Source organism: Canis lupus, chromosome 23 (assembly GCF_011100685.1).
Source record: "Canis lupus familiaris isolate Mischka breed German Shepherd chromosome 23, alternate assembly UU_Cfam_GSD_1.0, whole genome shotgun sequence".
Classification (NCBI taxonomy): Eukaryota; Metazoa; Chordata; class Mammalia; order Carnivora; family Canidae; genus Canis; species Canis lupus.
The window spans coordinates 16,990,101-17,015,923 of NC_049244.1; the positions used below are offsets into that span (position 1 = coordinate 16,990,101).

General features: G+C 34.6%; 1 protein-coding gene and 1 pseudogene across 8 annotated transcripts in view; one reads left to right on the forward strand and one right to left on the reverse strand.

Moving 5' to 3' along the window:
* Positions 1–25,823, forward strand: part of SLC4A7 (solute carrier family 4 member 7) — a 109,833-nt gene that overhangs the window by 14,628 nt on the left and 69,382 nt on the right. The gene's annotated exons all lie outside the window — the stretch shown is intronic.
* Positions 24,775–25,489, reverse strand: LOC111091845 (annotated as a pseudogene).

The following is a 25,823-nucleotide window of genomic DNA, read 5'->3' on the forward strand; positions in this document are numbered from 1 at the left end:
GAAGGAGATTGCATTTAGTTCAGTAATTTATTGATGTAGGAAAGAATGAGTCTGATTTCCTTTGATAAACTGTAATTTTTTTTCTTAATCTCTACACCCACGGTGGGCCTTGAACTCACAATTCTGAGATCAGGAATTCCATGTGCTACCAACTGAGCCAGCCAGGTGTCCCTGATAAACTATAATTTAAACTCAGTATATTTGCAGATTAAGTATTAGTGAAAAAAGTAAAGCATGTTCCTTATGATTCCATTTTTTTGTGTATTTATTGGAAGGAGATTTAATATTGAATATTGAGATAGGTAAAAATTAATAATCGAGTATCTTGGAGGTAGAATTTAAGGGTAAATAGATGATTATTTTTGAAATTTTTATAATTTAAAAATATATATTGTTTTAAGTAAACTGCACCCCGAGCATGGGGCTTGAACTCAATGTCCCCAACAAGATCAAGAGGTGTATGCTCTACCAATTGAGCCAGCCAGGTACTTCTGTAATAAAAATACTGTAAAGTATCTGAAGTTAGTCTCTTATAACCACTTCTTATACAGATTCATTATTACTGAAAGAGTTAAATTATTTTGTAGGGATTGGACAGAATGGTCATTTTTTTTCACTGGATCATCATCTTAGCAATGGTTGTAATTATTGACCAGTGTGTTGAGTTTTTAACTGTAAAGATGGTTGTAGTGAGAATTATTTTCATATAATTGAGCTTTAGGCTTTTGATGAGTTTAAGTGTGTTTAGGCTTGATTATCATTTTTTTGCAAGGGCCTCTAAATTACTTATGCCATTCTAGAGCTGAATTCCTTTACCAGGTTTTTAAGCCTAATCTATGTTTGAGCTTTTGATGACTATAAGAGAAGTCATCAGGGGACCCTGTATAGGAATTTATATTTGTTTCTATTTTACCATGTCATAAATGTGATATGGAAACAGTATACTTCCATAATTCCTATCCTGTGAACCTTGAGTCTCTCTAGCCTGCCTTTCATTTTTATTTTTTGCTTTTGTCTATTGCTTGCATTTTCCTGTCCAGTTTAGAATCGATGGCCCATGTCTTCAGCCTCTTCCTTGTTGTTTGAGGGCATTTATCATCATGTCTCTTGGTGATAAATATTTCAGTAAATTCCTAATTCTCAATTTAACTGTGCTGAAGATACTCAGAACAGCTGGAAAAATTAAGTTACCCAGGTTGATAGATTGGTACCCCTATACATTGATGCTTCTTTCCCTCTGTTTCCTCACCAAACAGAAAATACTCCTCTAATTCTCTCCTGTGCTGTACAGTGAGCACACCAAACATTCTTGTTCTCCTCAGAATGTATCCTTTCACCCCTCAATCTTAGTAAATATTGCTACTTTCTTCACAGAGGCAATAGAGGAAGCCAGAAGGAGCTTCATCACACTGTTATTTCGACTTGGACAGCTCAGCTGGTTCTTGTGGTGTCTTATGTAGGACTTATCAAACCTTTCCTTCCTGTGTTTCTTATCTCAGTGAATGGCACACTATCTATTTGGCTCAAATTTGAAAATGTGAGCATTGTCATGACTTTTCTCTCCCTCTGCCCAAACTCAAAATCCAGTGGATTCAGCATCCTATCTCGAATCAGTCTCCTCTCTCCATACCCTTTGATCATTGTAGTTCAGACCTCAATCTTCTTTTGCCTGGAATAACAACAGTATCTTTCCATTTGGCTTCCGGTGTTAAAGAAACAGTTATTTAAAGACACCTGCTAAGGAAGGTAAAAACAAAGTATTTAAGGGAGACCATCATGATATGGGTGTAGGGACCACTGCAGTGGAGGAGAGGGATTGGACCCAACTCTGACTCTAATGAGGATAAGAGGCATTTATATTTAGGAAGCAAGGTGGAGGTCCGTCAGTGGAAGATTACTAAAAGGAAACAGCAGAGGTAAGGGGATTCTTGTTAGAGTAACTTGGCAGAAGCTGGAAGGCAGGACAGGGGTGGTAAGGTATCCAAGGTGGTCAGACACCAAGGATGAGTGATTTTCATTAATGATTTATCAGGATTCTCACTCAAACTGGATTCTATAAGGATAAAGAGGGAAATCCCAACTCTCCTCAGAGAAGCCTGATTAAAGTTTGGTCAAAGGAGAGAGTCTTTGTCACCAGTTTTCTACATTGTTGTCTTGCTAGGGTGATCTTGGTATCAATGATTATGTTTTCCTTTTTGAAGTCCATTGCTCTCAGGATGAATCTAAAACTTATCTACATATAAATACAGTGATCTGAAGGGGCACTTGCACCCCAATGTTTACAGCAGCAATGTCCACAATAGCCAAACTATGGAAAGAGCCCAGATGTCCATCAATAGATGAATGGATAAAGAGGAGGTGGTATATGTATACACACACACACACACACACACACACACACAATGGAATACTATTCAGCCATAAAAATATGAAATCTTGCAATTTGCAACCATGTGGATGGAACTAGAGGGTATTATTCTAAGCAAAATAAATCAGAGAAAGACAGTTATGATTTTACTCATGCTTATATGTGGAATTTAAGTGACAAAACAGGATCATGGGGGAGGAGAGGGAAAAGTAAAATAAGATGAAGTCAGAGAAGGAGACAAACCATAAGAGATTCTTAATCATAGGAAACAAAGTGAGGGTTGCTGGAGGGGAGAGGGGTGAGGGGTTGGGTTAACTGGGTGATGGGCATTAAGGAGGGCACATGATGTAATGAGTACTGGGTGTTGTATGCAAATGATGAAACACTAAATTCTACCTCTGGAACTAATAATACACTATATGTTAATTGAATTTAAATAAAAAAATAATGGACAGAAAATTAAAAAAATAAAACTTAACCTATATCCTTAAAGGTCTGGCCTCTTTCCCTTTCTCTACCTTTTTTTGTCTTAACTGCTCTTTCCTCTTTTCTTCATTTCAACCATAGTCATATTTTTTAAGTTATTTGAACATACTGGAATTTCTCATCTCTGGGTCTGGGCATATGATATCCTTACTCTTAGCACAGTGCCTGGCACATAGTAGGCATTTGACAAATATCTGTTAGACGATTAAATGAATAAAGGAACAAATGAAAGTATATTGCAGAATAAGAAATATTTGAAATATGTATAGATATCTAAATGATTTAGGTAGTGAAAAGATAGACTTAAAATCTTATATTCAAATGAAGAATTTGTTGATCATGCAAGGGCAACTTGGATATTTGTCATATGATACTATATTCTCAGTAAGATGCAAATATGTATGAAATGATGGAAAATCCTTTCCATTGAACAGGCCTTTGGTATAAAGATTGGTGCTCAATTTCCTTAGATTCAAGTTTGAATACTATTTCCTGGCTATGTTATTGATTGCTTACTTTGTCTCCTAGAATTCATAAGGAAGGGGCTTCAATGAGTTTGAAACCATTATCACAATTGGAAATGCAAGTGACAGTATGTATCTTACCTATACTGGAACCAATTTTTTTTTTTAACCTTTCAAAATATCCATGTTTTCAAGTGAAGGGAAAAAAAAAAAAAAGAAAAAGCCATATGTGACTTGTATCAAACCTGTCTAGCAAGGAGTATTTCATTTTTACTGCTAAGAATCTTGTATACAAAAAAAAAAAAAAAAGATTCTTGTATACATACAGAGGTAATAAAATTCTCTGTAAAGAAAATTATATCTCTAGGATGTTTGAGTGGCTTAGTTGATTACGTGTGCAACTCTTGATTTTGACTCGGGTTGTGATCTCAGGGTTGGGAGATTGAGTCCCACATTGGGCTCAGCTCTGGGCATGGAGCCTACTTATGATTTTCTCTCTCCCTCTCCTCTCCTTCCCTCCCCACCCCATGCATGTGCATGCACACTCTCTTTCTCAAAAAACAAAACAAAACAAAAAAGACATTATATCTCCAAGGACCTTGAAATTAGTTGGGAAACCGTGATGAGTATGTAAAGAATAAATTCAGTTTCACTTAAATATGAAATGTGAAATTAACATAGCATAATCAGTAAAGATGATTATGTAGTAGTATGGTACTTACACCTAACATTTAGTTGTTTTGTGCCAGGAACTTGTCTAAGCTCATTACCTTCATTATCTTGTTAAATTTTTATACTTTATCAGTTTTGATACTGTTATTGTCCATATTTTACAGATGAGAACACTGAGATCCAGTGAGATTAGGTAATTTGCCCAAATTTGCCTAGTAAATTGTAGACCTGGGATTTGAATTCAGGCAATTTGACTCTAGAATCTGTACTCATTAAAGTAATGTTTTACCTTTAGCCAAAGTAAACTTGTTGACAGATCACATTTTATATATATATATGTGTGTGTGTGTGTGTGTGTATAGAGGCACTATTTTCAGTAGTATTTAGTGTTAATTTTACGCTAATGTAATTTATGGAGATAATCTACTGGACTAAGTCATTAATTAGAAGCTGTTTTAATTAATAAAATTTTAGGCAGTTTTTCATTATTTAAACATGGTTTTGTTTTCTGAGCCCTACTTTATTTTTTCCTTAGCCACTTATTTTAAGGTTGCTGTTTATTTTCCAAATATGCTAACCATTGCAATGTGCACTTTATGTCTTCCAAAGATTTTGTTTCTCATTTGTTGTAGTTTCTTCTTTTTAATTTTAAGATTTATTTATTTTAGAGAGCACGTGTGAGCAAAGGGGAGGAGCCAAGGGAGAGGGAGGATGAAAGAGAGAGAGAGAGAGAGAGAGAGAATCTCTAGTTGACTTCCTGCTGAGCTTGGAGCCTGACATGGGGCTGGATCCCAAGACCCTGAGATCACAACCTGAGCAGAAACCAAGAGTCTGGACACCTAACTGAATGAGCCACCCAGGTGCCCCTGTAGTTTCTTCTTTCTCTTTGTACTTGTCAGCTTATCCTTTAAAAAATTGCTTTACTTTCATATTAGTGAACATTAGGAGAGAGAGAAGAGAGAGAGACCCAAACCCAGTTTTTGATCTGTGATGTTCCTGGATGACCTCAAGTCATTTTTATTTACTTCTCTACCTTCTTTAAGCATAGAGTTACTCTTGGAAGGAACTTTTATTTTTAGTCCCATAAAATGTATCTCCTATTAGAGAACAGATATGGAAAATATTGGGAGAATGTGAAATAAAATGTCTGACCATAGTGTTTGTTTGAATTCAATTGAATTAGTTGCTTAACGTATGTAAAGTTAGATGATATGCTTTTGAATTTGAGGATAATTGCTTGATGTAATAATTGTATTTAAATTTGGGTCATTTAAAAGATAAATATTACTTGAATCTTTAAAAAAAGAACTAGTGTCTGAGTAAATAACAACCACCACTTACTGTAATTGATAAAGATCTGCCAGTTTATCTGCATAATAATTTGGCAACATTTTTTTTAAATGTTAAGTTTTTAAACTATTGCTCTTTATAATGGAACTTTTACTTTGGTAAGTAAAAGCAAGTAGAATTGTATTGAGTATTCCAGGCAGGGTCCTTTTGGTTGCCTGGGATCAGAAATATATTTAAACTTGTTATAGTTAAAGAGGGCTTTATTGTAAGTATATAGAGTTTTTGCTGGGATCCAGGAAAAGCTGAACACATTCTTCAGAAAGAGAAGAGGTGGCTTCAGAGTGCAGCTCCCTCTCTGCCTCTTCCTCACTTCCCACGTGTGGCTGCTTTGTGAGGTGCTGTTTGCCACTTGAAGTCACTCCTATCATTGTATGCATCTGCTTCAGTCTCCCCTAATTTTTGCTGTCAAGCTGATACTCTAGTCTTGATCCTCCTAAGCAGGGTTAAGACTAAGAATTTTAATTTAATTGATTAACCAAATAACTGCCTTGTGGTGAAATACATACATACAGGGACAAGTTATGATGATTTTCTAGTATATTCAGTTGATCCAAAGGAGTTAACGTAGAGGTGGTCTGTATTTCAAAAACTACTTTGAAATGTGAAGGTTTAGGCAAATAAGTCAGGCCTGAGGGGCTTGTTTTGTAATATTTTGAAAGTATACATATGTAAAAAGATTTTCATCCCACCTTTATTTTTTTAAGGCTTAGTCAATTAAATACTTTTTTTTTTAAGTATTATATTGAAACTATAGTAAGGATACACTGAGAACTGGTAGCTTTCAGTAAAACTCTTAACCTTAAATGCAAGTTCAAGATCCATTTCTGCCTGTAGAGTTCATTGCTAAATGTCATTTTTATAAAAGGACAAGGGCTTTACCAGGTATCTGGGCGTGCATGCTGACTTTTGAGGAAGAACCTGTAGATTTTGTTGGTTTGTTTTGTAGAATCTTAAATTGCTAAAAATAAATAGTAGCTCCCAATTATTTCTAAAACCAGTGGCTCCTCAATGGATTTATGTGTTGGGATGTATTTTTGCCTCTTAAGGGACATTTGGCATTCCTGGAGACTTTTTGTTTGTCACAACTGGGGAGAGGGGATTTATGCGCTATGGCATCTAGGAGGTAGAGGCCAGATATGCTACTAAACGTCCTACAAAGTACAGGACCTCCTCCTACAATGAAGAAGTGTCCAGCCCCAAATGTCAGGGGTGCCCAAGTTGAGAAACTGTTATATAGAATCAAGGATCATAGAGCAAAAAGGCCAAAAGGTTAAAAAGAGAGAAGATTTTGTAGTTAGAGAAATTACTCCTGCACTGATTCTGAATGCTTTAGAGGAAGTGTGAGAGAAGGAGTCATTTCTACTGAAAGCCTATGTTTAAATATATCTGAGTTTACTATGTAATCTATATTTTAACTTTGGTAATTTGGCTGTATTTAAACTAGTTTTTGGAACACCTGCACACCAATGTTTATAGCAGCAATGTCCACAATAGCCAAACTGTGGAAGGAGCCTCGGTGTCCATCGAAAGATGACTGGATAAAGAAGATCTGGTCTATGTATACAATGGAATATTACTCAGCCATTAAAAATGACAAATATCCACCATTTGCTTCGACGTGGAGCGACCTGGAGGGTATTATGCTGAGTGAAATAAGTCAATCGGAAAAGGACAAACATTATATGGTCTCATTCATTTGGGGAATATAAAATTTAGTGAACGGGAATAAAGGGAAAGGAGAGAAAATGAGTGAAAATATCAGTGAGGGTGACAAAACATGAGAGACACCTAACTGGGAAATGAACAAGGGGTAGTGGAAGGGGAAGTGGGCGAGGGGTTGGGGTGACTGGGTGATGGGCACTGAGTGGGGCACTTGGCGGGATGAGCACTGGGTGTTATGCTGTATGTTGGCAAATTGAACTCCAATAAAAAAATAAAAAATAAAAAAAATAAAACTGTTATACTTGATAGTTTTTTAATTCTTACCATTCAGAATATTTTTTAATTTCTTGGATAAATTTTCCTAACAGTAGTCTAAGGTTAGACCTATAAAAATGAAAAATTCTTTGTAATTAACATTTAGGAGTACTATAAATATATTCTAAGTGCAAATATAAATTGAACTAGGTCTCCTTTGTCTTTAGCATTTAAATGTGAAGTATTAATTTTAAGAAAAAAGATACTTTTCCAAGAACGGTTAATACTTTTTATGATGATGCTTTTTTTCCTGAAAAGTTTTTTTTTTTTTTTTAAGATTTACTTAAATAATCTCAGCACCCAACATGGGGCTCAAACTCATGTCCCCAAGATAATGAGTCACATGCTCCACCACCTGGGCCAGCCAGGTGCCCCTGGAAAGTTTCTGATAACAGTTTTTACCTTATAGTAAGCTGTATTTTGTGAACTAGATTCTTCAGCTGTTTAATTCTTATGAAATGATAGATATACCTCAAAATATATATATATATATATATATTTTTGGTAAAGATTTTATTTATTCATGAGAGACACAGAGAGAGAGAGGCGGAGACATTAGGTAGAGGGAGAAGCAGTCTCCATGAAGGGAGCCTGATGTGGGACTCGATCCCAGGACCCCAGATCATGACCTGAGCCCAAGGCAGAAACTCAACCACTGAGCCACCCAGGTGCCTTAAAAATATGTTAAAAACAGGGATCCCTGGGTGGCACAGCGGTTTGGCGCCTGCCTTTGGCCCAGGGCGCGATCCTGGAGATCCGGGATCGAATCCCACTTCGGGCTCCCAGTGCATGGAGCCTGCTTCTCCCTCTGCCTATGTCTCTGCCTCTCTCTCTCTCTCTCTGTGTGTGACTATCATAAATAAATAAAAATTAAAAAAATATGTTAAAAACAAAATTTCTGAAATGCTATAGGTATTTAAAACAATTTAAAAAATGACTGTAAATCTACTTCAATGTAACCCAGTGGTTATTCAGTGGTATGCATAACATGCCCACCTGCAAAATATAGTTGTTATTTCCTAAATATTCTAACATATAAGTGGAATATTTATTCAATAATTCTTTCCTTCTGACCTAAATTAAACTAATGATCCAGGTGTCTTAAAGCAGCTCCAAGGGAAGTTTTTCCAGTTTAGAACATCAATTTAGAGTGGTTCTCCCTGTTATCTTTAGACATTCTGCATGTCTAATAATCACCACCAGATGGCGATCTTATACGTTGGTGAAGACTGATAACTTGTTGAAAAATGAATTGGTTGTACACATTAACCAACGTGAGCTCAGCAGTAATATTTAGCAATGGTCAAAGGTGTGGATTGGCTATGCATCTCTCTCAAACATGGGACCTGTTTTCATTTGCTTTACAGAGGTTTTTCTTTTCTTGGCTCTTTGCTTCAAATTTTTCTGTGGAAACTGAAAATAATATTTCCGTAAATTTATTATAATATTGATGCTGATTTATTATTGTGTTAAGTTTTTTGCCTTTGATGGTGGCTATTTTATGGCTGTTACCAAATTTCTAATAGATTTAAAGTAGTATTTTAAAATAAGTAGGTGAATATTTTGTGACTGAGTTTTAATAAATAATGTTACCTTTTCCTCTGATACCATAAAAGCTAGTAATGACCACAATGTATGTCCATATGTAGTAAGAAAGAAATGCAGCTAAATTCCTGTCCATCGTTGTTAAAGGAGATTGTTCTTCTCATAGCTCTATTTTTTTTTTTTTAAGAGTTTAGGAAAATATGAGAATGTGGCAATTTTAAATTAAAGAATTTAAAACATGTTTTCTCTTAAGAAAAAAACATTACCCCTCCCCCATTTCTGATCAGATAAAGAAACTTCACTGGGTCCTTTGCTGTATGTCAGCAGCATTATCTACATCATTAGCGATTACCCCTGTATTGTGTTCCTCTGTAGTAGTCCTGCCCCATCAGCAGTTTCACTTCCTGGGATGGAGGTCCAGAAGCAGATGCTCCTCCTTCTGACTCTTCTCAGAACATCAGTAGTAGCCTAACACATATCACAAGGCCTGCGTCATGAACCTCACTTCATCTTACCACGTAGGCATTATCTCACATTATCCCGAGAAGAAGGGTGAGTACAGTGCATAAGATTTTGAGAGAAAGACTACATTCACATAACTTATAACAGTATATTGTTATAATTGTTTTATTTTGAGCTATTGTTAGTCTCTTACTGTGGCTAATTTATAAATTAAACTTTTATAGTAGTTATACATGTATAGGAAAAGCATAGTATGTATCGGACTTGGCACTATCTGTGGTTTCAGGCATCTGCTGGGGGATTTGGAATGCATCCGCTGCTGATAAGGTGGGGGAACTGCTGTATTGAAAAAATGACTTCACATCTATAAAGGGAACTTAAGCCGATATGTGTTTTTAAAACCACTTTGATTCCTGTACAGTTCTCCATCAAGCTTAAATTTCTAGATTTTTTTCCCCCTTGGGCCAGTTGAATTTCACGATTAGAATTTTGTTTTAATTTCATTCTTTTCCCTGAATTTATATAAGAGAAATTAAAAAAAATCAGTATATGTGATTATATACTTTTCTGACCATGAAGCTGAGAAAATGTTTTCTTTTGCACTGTTAGTACAAATTCATTTTAGTTTTTATTTTTTTAAAGTTTTTATTTAAATCCCAGTTAACATACAGTGCAATATTAGTTTCAGGTGTACAATATACTGATTTTCCATTTCCATACAATACCCAGATCTTACCACATCAGCTGTACTCCTTAATCCCTATCACCTATTTCACCTGTCCCCCACCCACCTCCCCTCTGATAACCATCACAAATGAGCAAAGGAAAAAAAAAGAGAGGGGGCAAACCAAGGAATAGACTCTTAACTACAAATTCATTTTGTATTTGTGGGAATGTGTTAAGGAAAATTTTGAACCATATTCTGGCCTCATAAAATGCACTTTCAAAATGTTACTTGCCTTCCTATCAAAGTTGTATCTATTAAAACATGAATTGGTTACAGTTTTTTTTTTCTTATGATTTTATTTATTTATTTGAGAGAGAGAGAGAGAGTGGGTTAGAGGAAGAGGGAGAGAGAATCTGAAGCAGACTTCCCACTGAGCACAGAGCCTGTCATGGGGCTGGATCCCACAACCAGGAGGTTATGATCTAAGCCGAAACCAAGAATTGGACACTTAACTGATTGAGCCACCCAGGTGCCCTGGAATTGATCACAGTTATGTTGAATTGATTAAAATGATAATTTTTCACTCTGACTTTTTAATGATTATCTTTGATATAATTAGGTCCTTAACATCTTTAGAGAAGCATGATCTTTGTTGAAACAGACCAACCAATATACCATCCTCCTGTACTTTATGTTCATAGAAACATTTGCTTATAAATATGTTTTATCCTTTGTAAAACATAAAAATGTGATTATATTAAACATAATTCTACAATTTGCTTTTCTTTTAATAATATTTACTGATAATCTTTTGAGTGGGACCTCCTGGTTCTGTCTCATTCTTTGTGTCTCAGTAATATATAATAGTAATTAGCTGTTTCCTTCTATTTACTTTCAGGTTGTTTTCTGTTTTTGCCAGTTTGAATAGTAAGCATGTTTGATCTTATGTTTATATTTTGATGCTTTAATTTCTGTGTAGATACTCAGAAGTGATATTGCTTCACAAAGAATATTTTTAAAGATGAAAAAAATGGATCTTGCTAGCTTATGCTCCAAAAAGTTCTGAGAAATTTATATTCCCATTGGGAATTATGAGAGTGTCTGTGTCTCCCTTCCTTTATCAATTTAGATGTTAATTTTTTTTTCTTTTTGCTAATCTGATGAGTAAAATTTGCTGAACCTCAACTGAGAGTGTCTATCCTTTATGGTTATTGGTCATGTGTATTTTCTCTTAAGGGAATTACTTGGTTCATATTTTTTGTCCATTTTTCTATTTTTTCTTTACTTTTTAAATCCAGAAGTTTCTTATATTAGAGATATTTAATGCTATGTCTGTCATTCTGCTAATATTTCCTATGTACTACCTTGTCTCTTTATGATTTTTTTTTTTGCTTTAGAGAAATAGAGTAAAATAAATCTGTATCAGTCTATTTCTTTACGGTTTCTAGATTTCTCATCTTGACTAAGAGTATATCTCCACTCCAGTAATATAAAATATCATTTAAAATTTTAAGTATTACCCTTCTAACTATCTTTATCTAGAACTTATTTTTACCTATGGTTTGATAAAGACAACTTTGTTTCATCAAATTGGAAAACCAAAGAAGTCTTTTCATTTCATAAATGAGTTACTTCTAGTTCCTTGACTCTATTTTGTCTTATAAAATATTTAATTATTGTTTCTGTGTTGGTACCACACTTTTTTGCTTATCATAGTTTTATAGTATATTGGAATGTTTGTTAGGCAAAGTGTCCCCAAACTCCCCCTTTTTCATGATTTTATTGGAAATAGATTATCTTAGAGATAATAGAATTTTATGATTTCTGTAAAGACTGAAATCTTCAGTATTTTGCATTTTAGTATGTTTGCTTTTTATCTGGTCAGTAATTTATTGTTTTTAAGCAGGTTCTTTGTTTTCATTATATTTAAGTTATATTGAAAGAGATCTACTTGACTGTAATATTTGAGAGAGTTTTTTGAGCAGCAGGGGTTTAGTGACATTTTCTAATGGTCCAATCATAAATCTTGATTCTGAACTAGATAGTTGTGTTTAAGTAATCCTAGTAACTCCAAATGCTTTTTTAACATGGATTTAAAAATTTTAGGATTAAATGGAGGACACAGCTTACTTAGAAGGCTTCATTATAAATATAGAACAGAATGTAATTGCTATCAGGCTTGAAATAAAAATAAAAATCTAATTAAAAACTTAGATATGGAAGGGAGACTGTAAATGAGAAACGTGTGTGTGTGTGTATATCAGATAATGTGTGGAAAATCTTTATTTTACTTTTTGTAAAGTAAGTAGATAGTACCTAAAATGATATATTACTTAAAATTATGATGGCAACTTTAGCTACCGAGGACAGTTATAAGACAAAAACAAAGTAGTTCTGTCTGGTGAGTAGACATGGTATGCGTATGGGTGGAGTGCTTATTCAGGGAGACTTGTGTAAGTCTTGATTTCTTCTACCATGTACAGGTTAATTTAATAATTTACTTCCAAATGAAGTTTGCATGTAGTGATACAGGAAAATCTTTAGGATATATATATTTTAAAGTTAATTTATTTGAGAGAGAGCAGAAGCAGGGGGAGAGGGAGAAGCAGAAGCACGCTCTCCGCTGTGCAGGAAGCCCATTTCTGGGGTCCCATCACAGGACCCCAGGATTATGACCTGAGCTGAAGGCAGATGTTTAACCGACTGAGCTACCCAGGCACCCTAGGATATATTTTTAAATTGGAACAGAGCAAGTTATGTATTTAACAGTGAATTGTATGTGGCTACCTTTTTTGTAAGAATATATATACTTCTATTTGCATTACAGAAATAGAGGCAAGGTTGAAAATAGAGCAGAGAGAACAGGGAATAAAGGAGACCGTTTTGATTCATGTAAATGTATGGCTAAATGAAATAAGCCAGCTATAGAATAACAAATATAGTATGCTCTGGCTTGTATCAGACTCATAGAAGCAGAGGGTAGAATGAATGGTTGCCAGGAGCTGTAGGTTGGAGGCAATGAGGGGGATGATGGTCAAAAGGTACAAAGTTTCAGTTACACAAGAAAATTAAGTCCAGGAGATATGTTATACAGACTAGTGCCTATGGCTAACAGTACTGTATTATATACTTAAATTATTTTGACAGACTAAGTCAGGTGTTCTTACCACACACACAATAATAATGGGTGGGAGGAAACTTTGGGAGATGATAGATACATCAGTAGCCTTGATGGTGGGTGATGGTTTTATGGGTGTGTATCCCCAAGCTCACCGAGTTGTATGTATGTACAACTTCCTGCATGTCAATCATACCACAATAGATTGCCTTAGAAATGAGGATTGCTGAAAAATCTTTAAAGAAATAACCATATTTAAAATTTGGAGCTTCTATTCTGGGTTAATCTTTTTATTTTATCAAGACAGTGGTAGAATAAAACTTACTTTACCTTTCTACATAATCTGTAAATTTGATTTTTAAAGTTTGAGTATTGGTTTTAGTAGTGCCCAGGATACTGTCACAACAGATGACAGGTTGGAGAAATGGATCTTTTGTATTTTAAGAGGTAATTTTGTTTTGCAATTTGGGAAATTAAAAATTTGTGTGTACCTAATTCCTTCTTTTCCCCCCAGGGTCCTTTTAACTTTCCTTTCTGTCCCCTTCCCTTCCTTCCTTCCACCTAATCCCTATGCTCAGGGTTTTTATAATCCAGTGTGGGAGACCTATGGCTGACTAGGATATTAAGCTCTTAAATACTAGTGGGGAGGGCCAAGATTTTCTCCCGGAGGTAAATTTCAAGAGGTTATTGTAGGAATTGCTATTGAACCTAACTGCAGATGTTTTTCATTCTGGGTGTGATGTATTGAGAATATTTTAAATTGGTGACCAACGTATATCTTTTGTATTCGTTTTTTAAGAATTTATGTTTATTGGGCAGCCCAGGTGGCTCAGCGGTTTAGCGCTGCCTTCAGCCCAGGGGGGGCCCTGGGATCAAGTCCCACGTCGGGCTCCCTGCAAGGAGCCTGCTTCTCCCTCTGCCTGTGTCTCTCTCTCTCTCTGTGTGTCTCTCATGAATAAATAAAAATTAAAAAAATCTTAAAAAAAAGAATTTATGTTTATTTGCCAACTATAAATCATAAAAAGTTGGATATTATAAAAATGCAAAAAAATGCGATTAATTCTATGTTTTAGGGTAGCTGTTGATGTCATTGGGGTTTCTAATTCTTAGAGAAGTTTAATAAACTGGAAGCTTTAGTTTGAAGGCTATGGCATGTCTTTTGGGTGGTATCTATAGTTTCATATGGAGAAGTGGAAAATTAAAAAAAAAGTGTTCCTTCTGTTTGATATATTATTTCAGTTTTAAATTCTTTGTTATTTATCTGGTATATGTCATCAATGAATTTTACAGGATTAGCTGGTAGTAAGATTTCATTTTTGTGAAATAGATATTTCTATAAAAAATATTTATTTGCTTTGTTAAAATAAAGGCTTTGATGGTACCAGGGAGTAAATATGTTTATCCAAAGAGAATGTTTTTAGTTTAATTCAAATTATATTTATTTTTTAAAAAGATTTTTTAATTAATTCATTAATTAGAGGAACAGTGAATGGGGGGAAGGGTAGAGGGAGAGTGAGGAGGAGACTCTTTCCTAAGCAGGGAGCACAGGGCCCTGAGATCACAACCTGAGCCAAAGGAAGATACTTAACCAACTGAGCCATCCAGGCACCCTAAATTAAGATTACATTTTATATGAATTTGGTAGACATTTTATCTCGTTCATTCATGTTCAGTTAGAATTTTGTTTTAATCTATAGTTGGGGGATCCCTGGGTGGCGCAGCGGTTTGGCGCCTGCCTTTGGCCCAGGGCGCGATCCTGGAGACCCGGGATCGAATCCCACATCGGGCTCCCGGTGCATGGAGCCTGCTTCTCCCTCTGCCTGTGTCTCTGCCTCATTCTCTCTCTCTCTCTCTGTGACTATCACAAATAAATAAAAATTAAAAAAAAATAATCTATAGTTGGAATTTTTTTCTTAAATTTCTTTATACACTGTTGCAGTAGAGGGTAAAGTATGGACTGAGAAAGGCTAGGTTTGAATCCTAAACCTGCTACTTACTAGAGCTGTGACTTTGGAGAAGAAATTTTACCTCTGTGAGCTTTAGTTACAGTTGAGAGGATTAAATGAAATATCTGAAGGTGAAATATGCTATATATATCATGTGTTGTACAGTTTTGGCACATAATAGGTGCTCGTTAAGTATTTTTATTATTTTCTAGAAACCCAGAATGATAGAATGATACTTTAGTCTTCGTTAAAATGTTTTTTTAATAAACAGTATATCAAAACTAAAAAGAATAAAATCCACCCACAACTAGTAATTAAGCTCTGTGACCAATATGGGGCTTAAACTCACGACCCCGAGATCAAGAGTTGCATGCTCCAGTGACTGAGCCAGGTATGCAACCCTTCACCTTCAACTTTTTAATTCTGTATTTTAAACATAGAATGTTTTACAGTAGTTCTAAAAGTGCTACCCATGGACCTCTGGCAGTCCCTGAGATCAGGGGATCTCTAAGGTCAAAACTATTTTTATAGTGGTGGTAAGACATTATTTGCCTTTTCCATTGTTGTGGAATTTGTACTGATGGTGCAAAAGCAATGATGAGTAAAACTGCTCATCCCTTAGCTCAAAACAAGGCAGAGGCACCAAACAGCACTGGTAGGCATTCTCAGATTAAAAAGTGAAACAGATTTTCACTTAAGAATGTCCTTGATGAAAAAGAAAGAACTATTTAGAGTCTTTGAGTGTACATTGCTCTAATATTCTGAATGACAAAATAGGAAGTCTGCATGAAAACACTTCTGTTACATACTAAAGTACTAGTAATTGTCTGAAGTAAAAGAACTGGTGTGATTGCTTAAAACTAGATGCCCCCTTTTTTTTTTTTTTTTTGTTACTTGAAAATAACTGCAGACTAAACTCTGGTTATTCAGACTTGACTTTTGGCAGTTATTCCCTAAGAAAGAAATGAAGTGAACCTACCACTTCAAGAAAAACAACTGCTGGTATTTCTAGTATTTGTTACCAATGATAGTACCTCTAGCTTTCCTGATAGAACAAGAAATTTGGAAAACTTTTATCTGCCAGCCTGTCAGTTTCTCAGTGCTTGAATTTCTCTGATGAGGTTATTGCTGATATTAACAAATGCATTTTTTAAAATGTATAATGTGAAGTTTGGAAAAGTTCTAGTACCCAGTGAATGCATATTTTACAAATGGGTGAGAGAACCATATTAAGTGCACGGTAGACCAATGGATTTCAGTATACATGTATGAAAATAATCATTTGAAATGGTTTTAGATTCTACTTTGCAAAAACCTTTAAGAAATGACTGCTTTTTGGAGTGCCCAGCTGGCTCAGTAGGTAGGGCATGTGACTTTTGATTTCAAGGTTCTGAGCATAGAGCTTACTTAAATAAATAAAAATTAGAAAAAGATTACTTTTTGAATTTGGTGAAATATCAAAGAGGAATACCATAGTTACCTGACAAGAGTATTAAAGCACTCCTCTGTTTTCCAATAGAGTATTGTGTGGGCCTGGAATTTTTTATGTAATTCTACTTAAATAAATCATATCCTTGATTGGGGAAGCAGATATGAGAATCTAATTGTCCATCCTCCATTAAGTTGGATATTAGAGATATGCAAAAATATAGAAGCCCTTTTTTCTCACTAAATTTTTTATTTTGGAAAAGGATTTTTTATTATTTTTTAAAGATTTTATTTATTCATTCATGAGAAACAGAGAGACGGAGAGGTAGAGACACAGGCAGAGGGAGAAGCAGGCTCCATTCAGGGAGCCTGATGTGGGACTCGATCCCAGGTCTCCAGGATCATGCTCTGGGCCGAAGGTGGCGCTAAACCGCTGAGCCACCCAGGCTGCCCTAGGATTTTTTATTAAAATGCAATTTATGTTAATGTGCAATGATTTTATTACTTTAAATTGAAATTAAATGTTTTAAAGTTATCTCAATTTTACTTCCAGTATAGTAAATACAGATGTTAAACTTGTATAAACTAAGGTCCTCTGAAGTCTTCCATAGGTTTTAAAGAGTGTAAAGTGATCTAGAGTCTGGAGGAGTTCTTCTCATTTACTTTTTTCTATTTTGGCTGTTATCTATATGGATACTTAATTTTGGTAAAATAATTGTAAAGCATAATATGATTTGTTAATCTTATTATAGTTGTGATAAATTGATAGAAATATTAATGATAAAAAGGTAAAACTTTCTTCAGATGAAAACCTATTTGGATCTTCCTGAAATTAAGTGAAAGGGCTAGATTTAACCAGTTATGTTGTTGGCAGTTTATTCTCTAAGATCTATCTATCTACTTTCACACTCACTCTCATAGCCATCCCCATGTATCCTTAGAGTATGCTCTCTTTTGAACTAATGTTACAGAAAGGTTTCAGTTTAAAACTGGTTGCTACATTTCTCTTTTGGTATCTTAAATTATATTATGCTCCCAGTCTCTTTTGCTGTGACCCTGTATAAGTTGTCATTATTAGCTTGGAAGATTAGGTAACTTAGAAGACTGTGATTGGCTGTACCATAAAAGCAACTTAGGAGAGTTCATCTGTGCAAAGCACAGTGACCTAAATCAGATATGTACTCACTGTCCCTGGAATCTTCAAGGGGCTTAACTATATTACATTGTCAAAGACAAGGCATTTATATATTACCATGGAAAGATTTCGCCTGGAGAAGAAGTTACCTGTATGTACCTGGTTATGATCTTGTGTTTTATTTACAAACACATTTGAGTTTTTTAGTTTAATAGTGTAGCTTGAAGAAATGTCAGGCTTATTAGCACTGGCTTAGAATAGTATCATCCTCTATGTCCTTGGCTGTGGAAGTCATATGCTGAAAAGAGTAAATCCTGTGTAAAGTTAGCAGTGTTTGTAGCATTTATTATTCTATAAAATTAGTTTTTTGATCACTTAATATTATTTGAATGAGTCTTTTAAAAATTTTGTTTGGCCACGATATTGGGAAAGAAATCACTTTGTCTTAATGGTTAAGTATGTTTTGAATATAAATATTTGATAACGCTTTGTGGTTATAACTATAATTTATTGGAGGTGTTAACTTTTGAGCTGTAACCATATGTCTTATATAATGAAGAAATCAATTTGTGATAGAGATCATCTGATGCTATTTTAATAACAGATTTTATAAACCTCAAGTGTCCAAAAGGGATATAAGACTAGATTTGTAAATATATTAAGTAATCTTATAACATTCTTTTTTCCCTGTTAATATTATACCTTTGACATGTTGAAGTTTGATTTTTGATCATTTGACCAAGAAAATACGTATCACAGATTTTACTTTTTCAAGTAGGAAAAATGACTTATGGGAAGACTTAGTAAATGTGTTAATGTAGTTAAAAAGTCTGTTTCAGATAGTTTGATCTTCAGATAGGCAATTCCTGCCTGTGAATTGAATTTTGATTTTATCATGTGTTGATAATGGGCTTTTTTGTTTATAAACTGATTTACTACATTTCAAAATATTAAGTACCTTTGTATGTTTGACCTTTAATTGTGTTCATAAGGAATCTTTAAGTGAATCTAGTGAATTTTTAACTGAGTAGTTTTGTCCTTTGAAACATATTCAACATTCCAGTATTTAATATTAGAGAGTTTACTAAGAATCCTGCTTGATGCTTAGGATATAGTAGTGAGCAAAACAAATGATTTCCCTTTTCTTGGAACTTACTGTTCTACTGGAAGATAGGAGAAAGAAGTTAAGTAAGTAGTTACATAAGTATGTAAAGAACATTAAATAAGGAGTTACATAAATATGTAATTATAAGTTTTAACAGATGGTGTAAAGAAAAGTACTGTGTGTTCTCAGTATATATTATAGTGATCCTGGTCTGTTTAGCGGATAAAGAACCCACATAAGTGGAACTCTATAGAGAGCTGGCTTTTAACTTCAGTTTTTTTCACCGCTCACAGTGTGATCTTAAGTCAGTTAAGCTGTGTGTGTGTGTGTGTGTGTGCGTGCGTGTGTGTGTGTTATATATAAAATCTGAACATTGAACTGCAAAAGTAAAGCCTGTTGATACCTATGAGTCTGTGGGGTCTCATTCATTAAGGTTAGGAATGGAAAAGAGAATTCATTTACCTCTGGAATTTTTATCATGGGGAGCCACTTAGCTGTAAATTAACTGTTAAGCTGGACATTTGATTGCATTACAGATTTTCATTCATTGATTCATCCCTGGTACCTGGAATAATGCTTGGCTCATAGTATGCACTTAGTAAATATTTGTTGAATGAATGAATGAGTTCCTTAATTCCTAGTCTTTAAAGGAATGAAACTTCTATTATGATCTGTTAGATTTACGGGGAACAGTGGTATTAAACAGGGGAAGGCAAACCAACTATATCGCTCAGGGATTTTCTGGCTGTCTCCTGTTGATTTTCAGTAGAAAACTGCAGTGGAACCCTAAAAATACCCTGGTTATGATAGCCTTCATGCTAACTGGAGATGGGGAATCTTGACAACATCAACTGGACCTTCTTTTGCCAAAAAACATCGATTGGATCTTTGTGTTTGTGTGTATATGTGTGGGTTTTCCCTTTTGTGCGGAATGCCTGTGCTTTTCTATACATTTTAATTATTAATAAAGGTGAAACAGTTTTTTTGAAAGCCTGTTTTGGAAATACATTTTATTATGCTTATTTCTGTTGATAAACATATATATATATTTGATAACCCTAAAATAAGTGATTCACATATGTTTTTTGGTGTTTGTGTACTGAATTGGAACTTGTAATCGATGCATCTCCCCAAAGAAATAATGTAATAAATATTTGTATTTATAATTTCAAATGGAACGCTGGTGAGGCTTTCCATTTGTCTATGACTCTTGTGCCTTATAATGAAGCATATGACAATAAAGGGTGTCACTAGCAGTCCTGTTTATTATTGGAGGCCATGACTAGTTTTTATTCCTCAGACCTCTTAGTTTTCATATTCTTACACTCTTTGTTTTCTTCACTTTTTTCTATTGAAATTCTTTCTTAAAATTCATTGTCTTTAGTTATAACACTGGTATTCGAAATATATTTCTGAAGGCTTTTTGTTCAATGTCTGAATCTATCTAGTTCCTCCTCTGTCTGGGGACAAAGCATTTTTCTCAAGGCTTGCATTTTTTTTTCCCCCTGTGGGAATTGCATGATTGCCTGAGTTTGAAATTTTAAATTTGCAATAATTTCCCATATACCTTATATCTTTTCTGCTTTTTTTAGAGTAATGAGTGAATGGTAAATGTCAAGTGAGTTCTTCAGAAACTATGAATATCATTCTTTGGCTTTTTATTTTATGAAATGGTAGTCATTGATGATTGATCTCCCTTTAACTGGATTGAAAAAGATGATTTTCCTTATTCTTAAGCTTTTTGCCCATAAATTAATTTTTCTAATTAAGTTCAACTCGTGGTGGTAGATGGAGATATGGTTAGCAATTAAAATTTTTTTGGGGGGAAAACATTGTTATTTATATATACTTTGATAAATTGCCCTACACATTTTTGGGGAAAATAGATAAGACATACAAATCAACTTTTAGAGCACTATTTATAGGTTTAGGGTTCTTTGTATTACAATGAAAATGTATAATTTGGCAATATTTTCTTATGAATGATATGTACTTTTCATTTTCTGAAGGATTAAGGCAAATGTAAATGAAATTGACTAGCCCCAGGCAGGCCTGCTAAAATGATTAAGGGTATGAAGTAGTCTTCATTGAAGAGCAATTTAAATAAGTAGAACTTTATTATTTATTTATTTATTATTATTATTTTTTAAAGATTTTATTTGTTTATTCATGAGAGAGAGAGAGAGGCAGAGAAACAGCAGGTTTCATGCAGGGAGTCTGACGTGGGACTCGATCCCGAGTCTCCAGGATCAGGCCCCTGGGCTGAAAGCGGAGTAAACCTCTGAGCCACCTGGGCTGCCCAATAAGTAGAACTTTAGTCCTAATCATAATCCAGGTACATGGTATTCAAACTTTGGTGTGCACCAGAATCACATAAGGAGGTTATTTAACATAGAGATACTTGCTCTCCACCTTAACCTACTGAATGAGCATGTCTAATATAGAGCAAGGGGAGATGAATTCTAATAAGCTCTTTTAGGTGTGTCTGAATTTTTAATACATTAAAAAAAGTCTTTTAAAGTAATAGTTTTATATCCTTAGGAAAGTTAGTTGCTATATCTTGGTATTTTTCTCCTAGATACTTATGTATGCATTTCCTGTGAATAATTCTTCTATACAACCATAATACTATTTTATAATGTATTTTAAATCCTTATTTCAGTTTTTTAAAATAAAGATTTTGTTTATTTTTTCATGAGAGACACACACACAGAGAGAGAGAGAGAGAGAGAGGCAGAGACATAGGCAGAGGTAGAAGAAGGCTCCTTTCAGGGCAGAGAGAGAGGCAGAGACATAGGCAAAGGTAGAAGAAGGCTCCTTTCAGGGCCCCCAGATCACGAACTGAGCCAAAGACAGACTCTCAACTGCTGAGCCACCCAGGTGTCCCCTTATTTCAGTTTTAATTAGGAAACTAATTCTTCTTAAATCAATCCAGTATAAAGCATTTTTTTTTTTGAAAGAAACATGGAATAGTTTCCTCATTTAGTTCAGTAAAAACATGGGGGCATTTTCTGTGGGTTATGTACTTGTGCTTGGCATTTTCATGTAGTATCTACTCCCACCATGCTTCCAGGTAGATATATGCTCTGTAGACGAGGACCAAGGTAGATAGGTAAGGACTTTCAGAAGATTGCATACTTAAATCTCCCTCCATATTCACATCTCTAAAAATAAAGTAATATAAACAATAAGAAATTTGGAGGTAATCAATTTGCCTGCCAGAGGTAATCAATTTTACTATTTTCTTGTATGTCTTCCAGTGTTTCATTATGCAAATTCAAATGTTACTATTCTGGGGATTTTCTAACAAAGTAGCAGACCTTATATATAGTTTTCATATGTATTTCATTTTATAATAGGTCGTAGGTATTTTTCATGCCAGTGCATAGAGTGTTCTCCTCCCCGCCCTGCCGTAGCTTGGTGTTCCTTTGGCATAGCCATCCCTCTATTAAGGGGCTCTTGAATTGTGTCTGGTCTTTTCTTTTTATAAGCTGCAGTAAATAACCTTGTACATGTGTCATTTCATACACAGAGAGGCCAATTCTTTATTGTCTTCTTTGTTATGGAGCACTTATAATCTGGTTAGTAACCTTATTTTATAAATAGAAATGGAATAGGAATTTGAAACCAAGGCAAAATAATCAAGATTAGAGGGAGTCAATCATATATTGAGATAGTTTGGGTGCTTTTTTTTTATTCTGGAATTACACCTATTTGAATTTACTCAGTACCTTGGCTTTATTTCATTTTAGTAAGACCTTATAGGCATTGGCTTATGTCACTAATTTATCTGATATTAAGAAAGAAAACATTTTGATATCAGAGGTTGCTGTTTGCTGTTACTAGTTTTAGTTTTCCACTATATTCTTGGAGTCAAAAAATGAAGTTTTATCTAGATGCAAATATAAAAATAACTCACATACTAACAGACTGAAATTTGAATTTATTTTTTAATTTAAAAATTACTTTTTAAATTACTAAAATGTGTTTATTATAACAAAATTAAGCACTACATGATTGTCTCTGTGTCTTTGCTTTCCTAATTGTCAATATGAGACAGTGTTAATTTGAAGATTAGCCTTCCAGATATTTATTACTACGTAATGCATTTTTTGTACATGCTTTAAAGAACACAAGTGTACTTTATATAATATATAAACATACTCTATATTTAGAAATATAGCTTGAGGCATTATCCTAAAATGATAGGAATTTAAAATGCAATATATTTGTTTTAGAAATGAATTGTTCGCTTAAAACATCGATGGTTTTTGTTCTAGGGGATTTTCAACATATAGTTTTATGCAGCCTGCATACTTTGTTGAATTACTTGTAATATGTTAAAATGACCAGTTTGTCATTTGGCCTACCTAATGTTTGCATTGGTAGCAGATTGCCTTTTTGATTCATGTTTCACAGTTGTTGAAAAGCTACGAAAAGTTTTTAAGAGAAGGGAGAAATGCCAGTGTTGCTCCCCCTTCTTTACAGTGCTAGTATTGTAAATTTCTTATACTCTTAAAGTTTGAACTTTAGTTTGTTCTACAAATGAAAACATTCTTACTGAAAACCCAGTTAGTTGCAATAAAATAATATTCTTACTTGGCTTTAAGTTAAGTGACTTAATAAAGTTTCACAGATACTATTGAATGGGAATAAGCTGGGTGGGCCATGAGGATGTGGTGGACAGCCTTTTCTTTTAGCATGCCACTTTTTGCACATATTGAGAGCATTTTTATAAGGTAGATGTTTAGATGTCCAACTTAAGGTATTTTTGAGTGTTAGCTAATAGTGTTGTCAGTGCATCTAAACGTGTATCTGTAGAAATGAAAAGGGTTTTTGTTTGTTAGCGGTAAGAGTAAAATGTATTGTTTTGCTTCCTGTCTTGGCTAGGGCCCCTGCTAATGAAAGTTTAGAATGGGATCAGTTAATCCCTTTTAGAATACACAGTATGCTACCTTTTGGGACAGTCATCTTTTAGGAGACACTTTTCTTGTACCTGTCCATGAAATTACTGGAGGAGAGGTAAAGGTTTTAGAGTATGACATGTTTAGTGAATGGTAATTACTAATTACATTCTCTTGTGCTTCTTGTTTTTTTGTGTGTGTATGTGTGTATTTTTGCATTTCCTAGTTTAGCCTCTCCTCATTACTACAGATGTTTGATTGTTGTGAGGCAGTTTGATGAACCATACATACTGTTGTCAGTTGTCTTTCTTAGTCCATTATGTCCATTATATGAAAATACATAGTTCACTTTCCACTCCTTTGGAATGGAGCCTTAGCAAGTCTGACTTCTCTGAGTTTTCTATATTAAATTGAACATCAGTCCTTCAAAGTCCTATGCAGCAACCTCTTGATAGCTAAGTCTATTTGATTATATATTTAGAAATCTAACTTGCAGAAAGTAAGTTTGGATGTCAAGAGATCTGCATTGCCTTAATGTACTGTGTCTGGTTCTAACTTTTGGGAAGCAAATAGTGAGAGTTTGGATAGCAGAAGATTTATTAAGAACTTAATTAACTAATTCAGTTCCTGAATTTAAAAATAGAATTTAGACATAGAGTTTGAATAGCAAGGAAAAATTGTGTATGAGTCTACTTTGTATACATTGAAAAAAGCTATACACCAAAGTATGATATTGTAGATCAAAAGTTGGAGGAGACTTTATAAGATCATTTTAACCAACCTCCTATTTAATCCATTCTTAAATTGTCTTCTAGTTTATGCTTGGACATTGAAAGTGGCTAGAAGCTAACTGTGTTACTGTTCTCTCTGGTTTATTATTCTGAGTGTTAGAGGAGATCCTGGACAATAAGATCAGCCATAAAATGGGAATGGCTGGGAGCATCTTGCAAAATTTGAGAAGTACTGTAATTGGATGGATAAAAAAGTAATCATATTCTGGAAAAATGATATTCAGTGGAGTAGTAACAATGTTATAATTAATGTTACTATTATTATTTTATTAATTAATTCTCTTATCTCTAGTTTTCTCTGTTGCCTGCAAAATTACCAGTTACAGCATAAGGACCTTTAAAGGGAATGAATTAGATTATTTCTTTTCTTTTTTGGAAGTTCTTTCTTTTCTTGCTGTGGAATGTTTGTAGTACTTTGACTCCATCTGAACCAGAACATTGTCCATTTCCTGTTGCCCATCCTTTTGCCTGCTTTGAACAACTGATTTCAGGTTGTCCATCTCTTTCTTCCTCAAGCCTCCAGCCCTTTCCAGGTCATTTCTGGATCTTTAGCCTCTTGCTGGATCATCTTTTCCCTTGCATTCATCTTTTGCTTTGATTCTTTGATAAAGGCATTATAGGATGGGACTGGTTTGCTGAATGAGGTTCCATATCCTGGGTTCCTCAGTGTACTACACATACAGCATGGACTGTGTGAGCTGATCTTTGTCAAAACTCTTGAAGTTCAGATAGACTTGTATAATACCGCCAGTTCTTCCTCAGAACCTTTATATATCTCTCCAAACTCTTGAATGTCTTCCTTCAGTATGTCTTCCCACTCCATGGCTTGTTTGAACATAGCAGAGTCCTTGTTCACTGTTGCCAGCTCATTGTACACTGGTCTCTAGTCTTAAAATGGAATATACTATCCTGAGGAACTGGAAGTGTTGATGTCTTCTTTGCCCACCCAGTCTGGGTGCACCTGTTGAGATGCATTGTGGTAGTCATGTTGGGTAAGGTGCAGGGCCTCCTAGCAATGGTAAAGGTTGGGAAAGTTTCCTTGCACAGCTACAGCTGACCTATGCTGGGCATAGGTTCAGAGTGGGCTACAGCTCAAATTGAAGACTTTTGAGGAAAGGAAATTTGCTCATCTGTTTCTGTCTGTCCACAGAATCTTGAGCACACTAGTATCCTTTCTAAGTTAAGTTAGAAGTTGAGAAGAGAAGGTAATGCTAAAATTTTATTCTTTTAGAAATACTCTATGCAGTATTTTACAATAAGTATTTTTTGTTGTTGTTGTTGTTGAGCTTGAGAAGGGAACAAAATTATGAAGGTAGACTTATACAACTTAAAGTTAGAACCTCCTTAAAGGTTAAATTTTGCCATAGCTTTTCCTTTGTAAAAAGAAATAAAATGTTTTTATAAC